The following is a 15,358-nucleotide window of genomic DNA, read 5'->3' as shown; positions in this document are numbered from 1 at the left end:
CCCATCCCTAATTGCCCTTGAGAAGGTGGTGGTGAGCTGCCTTCTTGAACTGCTGCAGTCCGTGTGCTGAAGGTACACCCACAGTACTGTTAGGAAGGGAGTTCCACGATTTTGACCCAGCGACGATGAAGGAACGGCAATATATTTCCAAGTTGGATGGTGTGTGACTTGGAGGGGAACTTGGAGGTGGTGGTGTTCCCATGCACCTGCTGCCCTTGTCCTTCTAGGTGGAAGAGGTCGCAAGTTTGGGAGGTGCTGCCGAAGAAGCCTTGGCAAGTTGCTGCAGTGCATCTTGCAGATGGCAAACACTGCAGCCACGGTGTGCCGGTGGTGGAGGGAGTGAATGTTTAAGTTGGTAGCTGGGGTGCCAATCAAGCGGGCTGCTTTGTCCTGGATGGTGTCGAGCTTCTTGAGTGTTGTTGGAGCTGCACTCATCCAGGAAAGTGGAGAGTATTCCATCACACTCCTGACTTGTGCCTTGTAGATGGTGGAAAGGGTTTGGGAAGTCAGGAGGAGAGACACTCGTCGCAGAATACCCAGCCTCTGACCTGCTCTTGTTGCCACCGTATTTATTGGCACGTCCAGTTAGGTTTCTGGTCAATGGTGACCTCCAGGATGTTGATGGTGGGGAATTCGGTGATGGCAATGCCGATGAATGTCAAGGGGTGGTGGTTAGACTTTCACTTGTTGGAGATAGTCATTGCCTGGCACTTGTGTGGCACAAGTGTTACTTGCCACTTATCAACCCAAGCCTGAATATCATCCAGGTCTTGTATGTGGGCATGGACTGCTTCATTATCTGAGGAGTTGTGAATGGAACTGAACACTGTGCAATCATAAGCAAACATCCCCATTTCTGACTTTATGATGGAGGGAAGGTCATTGATGAAGCAGTTAAAGATAGTTGGGCCTAGGACACTGCCCTGAGGACCTCCTGCAGCGATGTCCTGGGGCTGAGATAATTGACCTCCAATAAGCACAACCATCTTCCTTTGCGCTAGGTATGACTCAAGCCAGTGGAGAGTTTCCCCCCTGATTCTGGAATTCAGCTCTTTTGTCCATGTTTGGACCAAGGCTGTAATGAGGTCTGGAACCAAGTGGTCCTGTCGGAACCCAAACTGAGCATCGGTGAGCAGGTTATCGGTGAGCAAGTGCATCTTGATAGTACTGTCAACGATACCTTCCATCACTTTGCTGATGATTGAGAGTTGACTGATGGGGTGGTAATTGGCTGGATTGGATTTGTCCAGCTTTTTGTGGACAGGACATACCTGGGCAGTTTTCCACATTGTCAGGTAGATGCCAGTGTTGTAGCTGTATTGAAATGGCTTGGCTAGACGCACTGCTAGTTCTGGAGCACAAGTTTTCAGCACGACAGCCGGGATGTTGTCGGGGCCCATAGCCTTTGCTTTATCCAGTGCGCTCAGCTGTTTCTGAATATCACGTGGAGTGAATCGAATTGGCTGAAGACTGGCTTCTCTAATGGTGGGGACCTAGATAACATGGATTGGTTTACAGCATTTGATATGAATCTAATCCTCATTTTATTCATCAGATAAGCAGTCAGAAACAAGGGACTAGTCTGCTTGTTACACAATGGATCGTAATTTGTGACCCCCACAGGTGCATACGAGGTGTATATGTGCCCCTAGGGGCCGCGCAAGTTCCGGGTTTAGGCATGCGAAGCGCATGCGCGAAAACCTGGAACTTGCGATCTGCCAAGAATTCTCTTGACACATGAACCGCATTCCCGGAAAAAGGGCCTCCGGGGCGGAGAGTTGGGCTCCATCCGCTGAATGCCCGTGAAATTCTTATGCCTGGTAAAAGCAGGCGTAAGGCCTGCTGTTACCAGCATAAGAGTTTTAAAAAATAGAAAAATAAAATGTTATCACTCATTTATACTTTAAAACCCTGTCCAACAAGGTAAGTTTATTTCTAGCCCTGTTAAAACATAATTAAATTTTTGTTTAAAATATTTAATTAAATGGCATTTTAATTCATTTTAAATATGTAATTTAATTTTTTTTAATTTTATGTGTTCGTGTATTTTTTAAGTGATCCCCATTCATACTTATGGGGATTCCATTTATACAGAACTCCCATAAGTATGAATGGGGATTCCCTTCTTTTATTAGTTGGGCCGGCCCACGTGATCCCAGCAGCGCTTGCGAGCGCCTGCGCCCCGGGATACATGGGCCCCGGGATACGTGGGTACCTGTAGAGGCCCAGGATCGCGCGAGTCTCTGTACTGCCCGGACCACCGGGTAAATTTGTAGATTTTTTACAGGTCAGAGGCATCCGCCCGCGGTAATCCTCCGACCGCAAATTTTGGGCCATTAGAACCATTAAGCCGAATGAAAGAAAATATGTAATATAGACTCAGACTTTAGGGTTGGCAGAGTAAGATTTTTTTTAACATTATTGACAAGTGAAACTACACTTACATAGAGCATGTCCCATACAAGGCAAATTTAGAACCCATTATATAGTGGGACACAAAAGTAGTGTATTATAGTATTAGTGACGGAAAAGTATTTTAATTCATTTTTGCAGGGGTTTTTTTTTACCAGAAAACCTCAATATGAATAATACCAAATTTCCACAGAATTAAAGTGAGCAATTGAGGTTCCCAAAAATAAGCCCCATCTCCATATCCATGGCTAAAATAACTTTAAAAAAAATATACAATGTATAGAATAACCTTGTGGGATGCACAAAAATAATCCACTGAGTAACTCAATAGGTAATAGGTTGCAGACTTCCCACCATCATGAACTGAATTAATTTTGCCTATTGCAGTGTTGCCGTATTTACATCACAGATTACTGTGATGTTCAAACAAAAGCAACTAAAGCAAATGAATGAACCGGACAGCTACAACAATGTAGCATTATATTATAAAACCTGACTTTGAGTTCTGGACTTCATGAAAATTTATATTCAGACTTACCTTTGAGGAGTAGGGAGTTTGTTTATCTTGGATATACCATCTGAATGATGGAAGGGACCCCTTGTTATACTATTTAAGCGTGACGTCCAGTGGGTAGGTCATTGATGGCATTTACGGGCTGCACCAACCTGTCCTCTTGAGCAAGGTGTACATGGGTGGGAATCAAAAAGGAAATATTATGGAGTAAAGTTTCCCAAAAAGGAGCACATACTTTGATGGTGCTCTTGCCCTAGTGATATGAGTTAATGAGATTTTACTAAGTTAACTTCTTGTAACAAAATATCCTACACATAAGCTATAAATAGAGCATATTAATGTGGGAGACCAGATGGCATAATGGGTCTGAGCAGTGTCCTTGTAATAATATTCAGATTCAACCCAAGAGGATGTAATTAACATGCTATGTGTCCTTTAAATAAGTTTGGATGATCACAACCTAGTTCTAATTGACCATGAGACTATAGCAAAAAAAACCACTCAATATTCAGCAGTAACTGGCAATCACTCAGAGAAACCATATGAATGGGTGGTATAGGAAATCCAAAAATGTCAAACTGATACAGTAACAAGTGCTTTATGAGACTGGGATTCTGGTGCATCGTTGGAGCAGTGGAATGTGAGATTAATGTGGTACACTTGATCTGATTGTGTTTCATGCGAACACATGGTGCAGAAAGTAGAAACATTTAATTCCCCAGCATTGGCTACTCTCAACTTGATAAGCATAAAAAGGTTACTTCCCTCTACCCTCCTAAAAAGAATATTCTAGAACATAATTTATTAGAACTAAAGTGAAACAGACTTACCAGTGGGCATTTGCCAGACAAGAAATCTCTTCTGAAGTGAAGATCAGTTATAATTAGTGGAATTTCGTCTATGCAGAATGTAACATATACCACTGAATTCGACATTGGATATTTTTGTACTTTTTACTATGATGTGCTGCAATATATTGCACAAAGGTCACTACCTCAGCAATCTGATCTGGTTTCATTAACATTTCAAGTGTAATTTGTTAATTCATACATTTATAGAATATTTTTGAATGTTTGCCAAAACTGCATAAAGAGTTTAATGAGTATTTGCATGATTTAATAGTCCAACTTTAACCTTACTTGTATATTAGCCTCAATTGCTGGAGGGGCTTAATTTCATTAATGATACTGCAGCCAGACGTACCTACATGGTCTCACCTGAAATAAGGCAGTTGGGAAGACATACATATTCCAGCATGCCAATGACTTGAACACATGAGAAACATCTGACCTTTGCTAGGTTATCAGGGAGAAGGACTAAAGAATGAAGAGGAGCACCAGTGGCTGCTTGTACACACCTATTGGAGGCAGGCTAGATAAAGCATAGATAAAGGAAGGACGAGGTCGTCTGTCCAGTGTATAATACGCAGCATGACAGGACATAGAACAAAGCAGCAAAAGAAACAAGAAAAAAAATCAAAATGACTGCATGTGTAGCTCTTCCTAACAAGCAATGAGTTAGCATGCTAAAACATTCAATTGTTTTATTGTGGCACTCCTGAAAGACTTTGTGGTTGCACAGATTTCAATATCCCTCAACAACTTTAGGAAATGATTGCAGGTGAGTGACAGTGTATCCCACAACTATAATGAATGGAGGAGCAGCTGTGGTAGTCCCAGATAAATTTCATACCCAGACAACTATAACATGTGATGAAGACTATGAACATCAATGCCAGGTATTGAATGTCTCGACAGCTGACTAACCATTTAAAAAAATATATTTGTGGGGATGGAATGGCCTGTTTCTGTACTGCAAATATTATGAATACTATGTATGTACAGAATTATTTGATGTTATTTGATTTATTGCATTAGAAAAATTAAGGGCTTTCTATAAAAAGAAGCCTATTGAACAATAATAATATTGTTGCTCAATTAATTTTATAATTAATTGTTACCGGCTTACTCCAGTTTTACATCAGAACTTCATTACTTGCTAATTTTCTTGATCACTTGCGCAACCCCTGAGTTATGTCCGCCAAAACCCTACTTATATTATTAACATAGCTCCACCCCCATGCAAAAGGCCAGAGAACGCAAGCTTCCTGCATTCACACTGGTTCTGAACGCGTGTAAATTTACATCCAAAATTGTAGGCACAGAAGGACTCAAAGTCATTATTTCTGGTGTTTTATACAATTTTTTGTGATTTAAAAAAAAAATTCTCCTTACGGAGACCTCCACTGTATCTTCCTTTTGGAATGCTTTTATCGAGGGGGTGACTAGGTGTGTGGACGAGGTTAGTGCAGTTGATGTAGTCTACATGGACTTTTGGTCTACATAGGCTTTTGACAAAATCCCGCATGGGAGACTGGTCAAGAAGGTAAGAGCCCATGAGCCCACTGACATCGGTAGTGGGGAAATGCTAGAGTCAATTATAAAAGATGTAATAGCAGAGCACTTGGAAAACAGTGACAGGATTGGACAAAGTCAACATGGATTTACAAAAGGTAAATCGTGCTTGACTAATCTGGAATTTTTTGAGGATGTAACTGGTAAAATAGATAAGAGAGAACCAGTGGATGTGGTGTATTTGGACTTTCAGAAGGCTTTTGATAAGGTCCCGCATAAGAGATTAGCGTGTAAAGTTAAGGCACATGGGATTGAAACATAGAAACATAGAAGATAGGAGCAGGAGTAGGCCATTCGGCCCCTCGAGCCTGCTCTGCCATTCATAGAGATCATGGCTGATCGTCCAAATTCAGTACCCTGTTCCTGCCTTCTCTCCATATCACTTGATCCCTTTAGCCTTAAGAAATATATCCAACTCCTTCTTGAATATATTCAATGAATTGGCCTCTACTGCCTTCTTTGGTAGAGAATTCCACAGGTTCACCACTCTCTGGGTGAAGAAATTCCTCCTCACCTCTGTCCTAAATGGCTTACCCCTTATCCTTAGACTGTGACCCCTGGTTCTGGACTCCCCGACCATCGGGAACATCCTTCCAGCATCTAGTCTGTCTAGTCCTGTTAGAATTTTATAAGTTTCGATGAGATCCTCTCTCATTCTTCTAAACTCCAGCGAGTACAAGCCCAATAGACTCAATCTCTCCGCATACATAATTCCTGCCATCCCAGGTATCAGCCTGGTGAATTTTCGCTGCACTCCTTCCATGGCAAGAACATCCTTCCTCAGATAAGGTGACCAAAACTGCACACAATACTCCAGATGTGGTCTCACCAAGGCCCTGTACAACTGCAGCAAGACATCCTTATTCCTGTACTCAAACCCTCTCGCTACGAAGGCCAACATACCATTTGCCTTCTTAACCGCCTGCTGCACCTGCATGCTTACTTTCAGCGACTGGTGCACAAGGACACCCAGGTCTCGTTGCACTTCCCCTTCTCCCAATCTATTGCCATTCAGATAATAATCTGCCTTCCTGTTTTTGACACCAAAGTGGATAACCTCGCATTTATCCACGTTATATTGCATCTGCCATGCTTCTGCCCAATCACCCAACCTGTCCAAATCATACTGGAGATTCTCGGTATCCTCCTCACAGCACACACACCCACCCAGCTTTGAGTCGTCTGCAAACTTGGAGATATTACATCTAGTTCCCTCATCCAGATCATTAATATATATTGTGAATAGCTGGGGTCCAAGGACCGATCCCTGCGGTACCCCGCTAGTCACTGCCTGCCACTCGGAAAAAGAGCCGTTTATTCCAACTCTTTGCTTTCTGTCTGCCAACCAGTTCTCTATCCAAGTCAATACCTTGCCCCCAATCCCATGTGCCTTAATTTTACACGCTAATCTCTTATGCGGGACCTTATTGAAAGCCTTCTGAAAATCCAAATACACCAAATCCACTGGTTCTCCCTTATCTATTTTACCAGTTACATCCTCAAAAAATTCCAGTAGATTAATCAAGCACGATTTACCTTTTGTAAATCCATGTTGACTTTGTCTGATCCGGTCACTTTTTTCCAAGTGCTCTGCTATTACATCCTTTATAATGGACTCTAGCATTTTCCCCACTACCGATGTCAGGCTTACCGGTCTGTAATTCCCCGTTTTCTCTCTACCACCCTTTTTGAACAGTGGGGTAACATTAGCTACCCGCCAATCTATGGGTACTGTTCCAGAGTCTATCGAATTTTGGAAGATGACCAGCAATGCATCTACTATTTCTAGGGCCACTTCCTTAAGTACCCTAGGATGTAGATTATCAGGCCCTGGGGATTTATCGGCCCTCAATCCCATCAATTTCCCTAACACCATTTCCCTACAAATACTGATTTCTATCAGTTCCTCCCTGTCATTAGACCCTATGTTCCCCGACATCTTTGGGAGGTTATTTGTGTCTGCCTTTGTGAAGACAGAACCAAAGTATGTATTTAATTGGTCTGCCATTTCTTTGTTCCCCATTATAAATTCCCCCGATTCTGACTGTAAGGGACCTATGCTTGACTTCACCAATCTTTTTCTCTTCACATATCTATAAAAGCATTTACAGTCAGTTTTTATGTTCCCTGCAAGCTTACTCTCATACTTTATTTTCCCCCTCTTAATTAATCCCTTTGTCCTCCTTTGTTGAATCCTAAACTGCTCCCAATCCTCAGGTTTACTGCTTTTTCTGGCCAATTTATATGTCCTCACCTTGGATCTTATGCTATCTCTAATTTCCCTTGTTAGCCACGGTTGAGTCACCTTTTTTGTTTTATTTTTATGCCAAATTGGGATGAACAAATTCTGTAGTTCATCCATGCAATTTTTGAATGTTTGCCATTGCCCATCCACCGTCAACCCTTTGAGTGTCATTCCCCAATCAATCCTACCCAACTCACACCTCATACCATCGTAGTCCCCTTTATTTAAATTCAGGACCCTAGTCTCTGAGTCAACTATTTCACTCTCCATCTTAATGAAGAATTCTATCATATTATGATCGCTCTGACCCAAGGGACCTCGCAGAACAAGATTGCTAATTAATCCTTTCTTATTACATAATACCCAGTCTAAGATGGCCTGATCTCTGGTTGGTTCCTCGACATATTGGTCCAGGAAACCATCCCGTATACACTCCAGGAATTCCTCCTCCACAGTATTGTTACTAATTTGGTTGGCCCAATCTATATGTAGATTAAAGTCACCCATGATAACTGCTGTGCCCTTATTGCACGCTTCTCTAATTTCCCGTTTAATGCCATCCCCGACCTCTGCATTATTGTTTGGAGGTCTATATACCACTCCCACTAACGTTTTCTGCCCCTTGGTATTTTTCAGTTCCACCCATACAGATTCCACATCATCAGAGCTAATATCCTTCCTTTCAATTGTGTTAATCCCCTCTTTAACCAGCAATGCTACCCCACCTCCTTTTCCTTTTTGCCTATCTTTCCTGAATATTGAATACCCCTGGATATTGAGTTCCCAGCCTTGGCCACCCTGGAGCCATGTTTCCGTAATCCCAATCATATCATATTCGTTTACCTCTGCGCAGCTAATTCATCCACCTTATCATGAATGTGTGGTAAACCACTGTCATACCTGTCTGTGTCTGTATGTGTATTCCACTAGGTACAGGTCTGGACATGCCTCGGCTGACTCCTCCCACTATTCCAGGTATATAAGTGACTACCTCCCAGTCCCTTAGTATTCTGGACGGGTCGACCACTCGAGACAAGACCTTCATTCTTTAGTTAATAAAAGCCTGGTTGTTACTCGCTCAACCTCAGTCTTTTGAGTAATTGATGGCGCATCAATTTTATTAACTAAATTTTTTATAATGGAGAAGATCCTCACACCAGCATGCCTGGACCTGGACAGTCGGGAAGCGGACGCTTCCACCAAGTTTGCTCACTGGCTCACGTGCTTCGAGACATTCCTGACTGCCTCCACTGCGGTCGAAACGGATGCGGACAAACTGTCTGTCCTGTTCTCCAAGGTGAACCACCGAGTGTACTCAGTCATCCGGGACGCGACCTCGTACACAGCCGCCCTCCAGCTCCTCAAGACCCAGTACACGCGCCCTGTGAACGAAGTATATGCTAGGCACCTTCTGGGGAGTCGCAAGCAACAACCTGGGGAATCGACTGAGGAATACCTCCAAGCACTGTCCGTGCTTGGCCGGGCCTGTGGGTGTAAGGCGGTAACGCCCACTAAGTACACGGAGGAACTGATCCGGGATGCCTTCGTAGCGGGCCACAGGTCCAACTACACCCGACAGCGACTGCTGGAGCAGAGTGACCTCACCCTCGACAAAGCCTCCGACATCGCACTAACGCTGGACGCAGCCTTCCGGGGCATGGATGCCTACTCCTCTGCACCGTGGACGCCGCGGGGAACGACAACCTGGGACACGGTAGGACAGCCCCATAGCACCGTGCCAGCCCAACAACGGCCCAACTACCGCAGCAGTGTCCCAAAGCCAGACAGCAGTATCCCAAGGCCAGAAATGCTACTTCTGTGGCCAGGCCAAACACCCCAGAGCGCGCTGCCCGGCGAAGAATGCGACCTGCTCGGGCTGCGGGAAAAAGGGACACTACGCCAGCGTCTGCAAGGCCAAAGCCACCCCAAACGCCAGCAGCGCCGCGTGTGGGCCGTGCGAGCCGCCATCTTGGGCAACCCCAGCCATGTGCGAACCACCGCAGCAGCAGCCATCTTGGACGACTCCAGCCACATGGGAATCATGGACACCGCCATCTTGGACACCAGCCGGGACGCAGCAGACCGCCAACCCCCCCCCATCTGATACTCGCAGCAACACACCGACCCCTACGCTGGCCTCTGTGACGCTGGACCAAACGAGACCGCACCAGCTAGCTCGGTCCAAAATGGACGTTAAGGTAAACGGCCATGCAATAAACTGCCTTTTTGACTCCGGGAGCACAGAGAGCTTCATCCACCCCGACACGGTGCGGCGTTGCTCTCTCCCAGTCCTGCCTGCGCACCAGCGGATTTCTATGGCCTCCGAGTCCCAATCAGCGGACATTGGCGGCTACTGCGTGGTGACACTAGTAGTAGACGGGACTGTGTTCAATAATTTTAAACTCCTGGTCCTGCCCGACCTCTGCGCTGCCGTTCTACTGGGGTTGGATTTCCAGTGCCACCTCAAAAGCGTTACGATGGCGTACGGTGGCCCCCTCCCCCCACTCACAGTCCGCAGCCAGCAGCCTCCAAATTGCCCGCCGCGCACCAGATGCAACCTCTCCACACTCAGAGTCCCACCCCCCCCACTGTTTGCTAACCTCACCCCCGACTGTAAGCCCATCGCCACAAAGAGCAGGCGATACAGTGCCGGGGACAGGGTTTTCATCAAAACCGAAGTGGAACGGCTCCTGAAGGAGGGGATTATTGAGGGCAGCTCCAGCCCCTGGCGAGCCCAGGTTGTGGTCGTTAAGACCGGCGAGAAACAACGCCTGGTCATCGACTACAGCCAAACAATAAACCGCTACACCCTGCTGGACGCCTACCCACTCCCCCGCATAGCTGACATGGTCAACCAGATCGCGCAGTACCGCGTCTTTTCGACCATTGACCTGAAATCAGCGTACCACCAGCTCCCCATCAGCCCTGAAGACCGCCAGTATACTGCTTTTGAGGCAAACGGCCGCCTCTATCACTTCCTTAGGGTTCCCTTCGGCGTTACCAACGGGGTCTCCGTCTTCCAAAGGGAGATGGACCGGATGGTCGATCAAAACGAGCTGCAGGCCACTTTCCCTTACCTAGATAATGTGACCATCTGCGGCCATGACTTGCAGGACCATGACGCAAACCTCGAGAAATTCCTCCGCACCGCCCAACTCCTGAACCTGACATATAACAAGGAGAAGTGCATATTCCGCACAGACCGCCTCGCCATCCTTGGCTGTGTTGTAGAACACGGGGTCATCGGTCCCGACCCGGACCGGATGCGTCCCCTTATGGAACTCCCACTGCCCCACTGCCTAAAAGCTCTGAAGAGGTGCCTAGGGTTTTTTTCCTACTACGCTCAGTGGGTCCCCTACTATGCAGACAAAGCCCGTCCGCTGATCAAGTCCACCTCTTTTCCCGTGACGGCAGAGGCCCGCTTAGCCTTCCACCGTATCAAGGAAGACATTGCCAAAGCCACCATGCACGCAGTGGACGAATCCATCCCCTTCCAGGTGGAAAGCGATGCGTCCGACTTCGCTCTGGCCGCCACCCTTAATCAGGCGGGGAGACCTGTGGCATTCTTCTCACGAACCCTCCAGGGCCCAGAGACCAGACACTCCGCGGTCGAGAAGGAGGCCCAGGCTATCGTGGAGGCTGTGCGTCATTGGAGGCACTACCTGGCCGGAAAACGATTTACCCTGCTCACTGACCAGCGTTCAGTTGCTTTTATGTTCAACAACAAGCAGAGGGGCAAAATCAAAAATGACAAGATCTTGAGGTGGAGAATCGAACTTTCCACCTACAATTACGAGATCTTGTACCGGCCTGGGAAGCTCAATGAACCCCCAGATGCCCTATCGCGTGGCACCTGCGCCAGCGCGCAGATCGATAGGCTGAGGGCCCTCCACAATGACCTCTGCCACCCGGGGGTCACCAGGTTCTTCCACTTCATCAAGGCCCGCAACCTGCCTTACTCCATCGAGGAGGTCAGGACCATGACCAAGAACTGCCAAGTCTGCGCTGAGTGCAAACCGCACTTTTATAGACCAGACAGAGCCCACCTGATAAAAGCCACTCGCCCTTTCGAACGCCTGAGCGTCGATTTCAAAGGGCCTCTCCCCTCCTCCGACCGCAATGTGTACTTCCTCAACATCATTGACGAGTACTCCCGGTTCCCATTCGCTATCCCCTGCCCGGACATGACCAGTGCCACGGTCATTAAATCTCTGAACAGCCTCTTCACCCTGTTCGGTTTCCCCAGCTATATCCATAGCGACCGGGGCTCATCGTTTATGAGCGACGAACTCCGCCAGTACCTGCTCGCTAGGGGTATAGCCACAAGCAGGACCACCAGTTACAACCCCCGGGGGAACGGACAGGTGGAAAGAGAGAATGCAACTGTTTGGAAGGCCGCCCTACTAGCCTTAAAGTCTAGGGGCCTTCCGACCTCCCGCTGGCAGGAGGTGCTCCCCGATGCGCTCCACTCGATTCGGTCACTTCTCTGCACTGCCACCAATGCCACCCCTCACGAGAAAATGTTTGTCTTCCCAAGGAAGTCCACATCGGGGACATCGCTACCGCCATGGCTGACGTCCCCAGGGCCGGTACTACTGAGAAGACACGTGAGGGCCAATAAAACGGACCCCCTGGTCGAGAGGGTCGACCTCCTCCACGCCAACCCCCAGTACGCTTACATTGCGTACCCGGACGGGCGGGAGGACACAGTCTCCATACGAGACCTCGCACCCTCGGGGACCGCTGTAACCCACTACCCATTACCACCCCCCCCACGACCCGATATCCAACCCCAGCAGCCGGCACGCCTGAGCCCGTCACCCATGAGGACTACACTCCAGGGCCCCAGCCTACACGGGACGCGACGCCGGAAGCTCCACCACCCCTGCCGTCGCCACGTCGATCACAGCGGCAGACAAGACCTCCGGAGAGACTCCAATACACGAACTTTTAAATACACTTCACCCCGCCGGACTCATTTTTAAACAAGGGGTGAATGTGGTAAACCACTGTCATACCTGTCTGTGTCTGTATGTGTATTCCACTAGGTACAGGTCTGGACATGCCTCGGCTGACTCCTCCCACTATTCCAGGTATGAATACCCCTGGATATTGAGTTCCCAGCCTTGGCCACCCTGGAGCCATGTTTCCGTAATCCCAATCATATCATATTCGTTTACCTCTGCGCAGCTAATTCATCCACCTTATCATGAATGCTCCTTGCATTAAGACACAAAGCCTTCAGGCTTGTTTTTTTAACGCTCTTAGGTCTTTTAGAATTATTATTTACTGTGGCCATGTTTGATTTAAACCCTTGATTTCTCTGCCTGCCCCTTTTTTTTTCCTCCTTCCTGTCTTTTGCTTTTATCCTTGTTTCCCTTTCCTCTGTCTCTCCGCTCAGGTTCCCAACCCCCTGCCATTTTAGTTTAAACCCTCCTCCACAGCATTAGCAAACACTCCCCCTAGGACATCGGTCCCGGCCCTGCCCAGGTGCAAACCGTCCGTTTTGTACTGGTCCCACCTCCCCCAGAACCGGTTCCAAAATCCCAGGAATTTGAATCCCTCCCCCTTGCACCATTCCTCTAGCCACGTATTCATCTGAAATATCTTTCTATTTCTACTCTGACTAGCACGTGGCACTGGTAGCAATCCTGAGATTACTACCTTTGAGGTCCTATTTTTTAAATTTACCTCCTAACTCCCTATATTCAGCTTTTAGGACCGCATCCCGGTTTTTACCTATATCGTTGGTACCTATATGCACCACGACAACTGGCTGTTCACCCTCCCCTTCCAAAATGTTCTGCAGCCGCTCTGACACATCCTTGACCCTTGCACCAGGGAGGTAACACACCACCCTGGAGTCATTTGCGGCCGCAGAAATGCCTATCCCCCTTACAATAGTATCCCCTATCACTATAGCTCTCCCAGTCTTTTTCCTCCCGTCCTGTGCAGCAGAACCACCTCCGGTGCCAGGAAGTTGGCTGCTGCTGCCTTCCCCTGGTAAGCCATCCCCCCCATCAGTATCCAAAGCGGTATATCTGTTTGAGAGGGGGATGGCCACAGGGGACCCCTGCACTACCTGCCTGCGCCTACTACTCTGCCTGTTGGTCACCCGTTCCCTCTGTGCCACCTTTACCGGCGGTGTGACCAACTGATTAAACGTGCTATTCACGACGTCCCCAGCATCGCAAATGGTCCAGTATGTATCCAATCGCTGCTCCAGCACCGTAATGCAGTCTGCCGGTAGCTGCAGCTGGACACACTTCCTGCACACATGGTTGTCAGGGACACAGGAAGTGCCCCGAGTTCCCACATAGCGCATGAGGAGCATACCATGGCACTGGGCTGTCCTGCCATGACTTACCCTTTAGTTAATTCAAATTAAATTAAACAAATGAATCCCACCAATTTCACGACAGTTAAATGATATATTTAAGGGCCCTGGTTTACAAACTGTCCCCGCTACACCACAGAGAGTTTAAAAACTATAAACCACTGAGTTAAAGTTTTAAAAAAGAGAGAAATACTTACCAACCAATCACTTACCTGCTTTGTGGTGACGTCACACCTCGATTTCTTTTTACTTCTCTCCCTCTGAGATTGGAGACTAGTACGCCTACCCGCGCCTCGGGCTTACTTTATATACTGCCGCCGCTCGGGTTCCCGCTGCTGCCGCACTGAGGCCTACCCGTGCCTCGGGCTTACTTTATATACTGCCACCGCTCGGGTTCCCGCGGCTGCCGCACTGAGGCCTACCCGCGCCACGGGCTCACCTTTTATACTGCCGCCGCTGAGATTCCCGCCGCTGCCGCACTGAGGCCTACCCACGCCTCAGGCTTACCTTTTATACTGCCGCCGCTCGGATTCCCGCCGCTGCCGCATTGGGGGCAAGGTATTGACTTGGATAGAGAACTGGTTGGCAGACAGAAAGCCAAGAGTTGGAATAAACGGGTCTTTTTCCGAGTGGCAGGCAGTGACTAGTGGGGTACCGCAGGGATCAGTCCTCGGACCCCCAGCTATTCACAATATATATTAATGATCTAGACGAGGGAACTAGATGTAGTATCTCCAAGTTTGCAGACAACACAAAGCTGGGTGGGCGTGTGTGCTGTGAGGAGGATGCCGAGAAACTCCAGTACAATTTGGACAGGTTGGGTGATTGGGCAGAAGCATGGCAGATGCAATATAACGTGGATAAATGCGAGGTTATCCACTTTAGTGTCAAAAACAGGAAGGCAGATTATTATCTGAATGGCAATAGATTGGGAGAAGGGGAATTGCAACGAGACCTGGGTGTCCTTGTGCACCAGTCGCTGAAGGTAAGCATGCAGGTGCAGCAGGTGGTTAAGAAGGCAAATGGTATGTTGGCCTTTGTAGCAAGAGGGTTTGAGTACAGGAACAAGGATGTCCTGCTGCAGTTGTACAGGGCCTTGGTGAGACCACACCTTGAGTACTGTGTGCAGTTTTGGTCACCTTATCTGAGGAAGGATGTTCTTGCCATGGAGGGAGTACAGTGAAGATTCACCAGGCTGATACCTGGGATGGCAGGAATGACGTATGAGGAGAGATTGGGTTGATTGGGCTTATACTCACTGGAGTTTAGAAGAATGAGAGGCGATCTCATTGAAACTTATCAAATTCTAACAGGACTAGACAGACTAGATGCAGGAAGGATGTTCCCGATGGTCGGGGAGTCCAGAACCAGGGGTCACAGTAAGCCATTTAGGACAGAGATGAGGAGGAATTTCTTCACCCAGAGAGTGGTGAACC

Source organism: Somniosus microcephalus, chromosome 29, assembly GCF_052327205.1.
Source record: "Somniosus microcephalus isolate GS21.2 chromosome 29, FLI_Smic_1.0, whole genome shotgun sequence".
In the NCBI taxonomy this organism is placed as follows: Eukaryota; Metazoa; Chordata; class Chondrichthyes; order Squaliformes; family Somniosidae; genus Somniosus; species Somniosus microcephalus.
Note: the sequence above shows the minus strand (reverse complement) of the source record.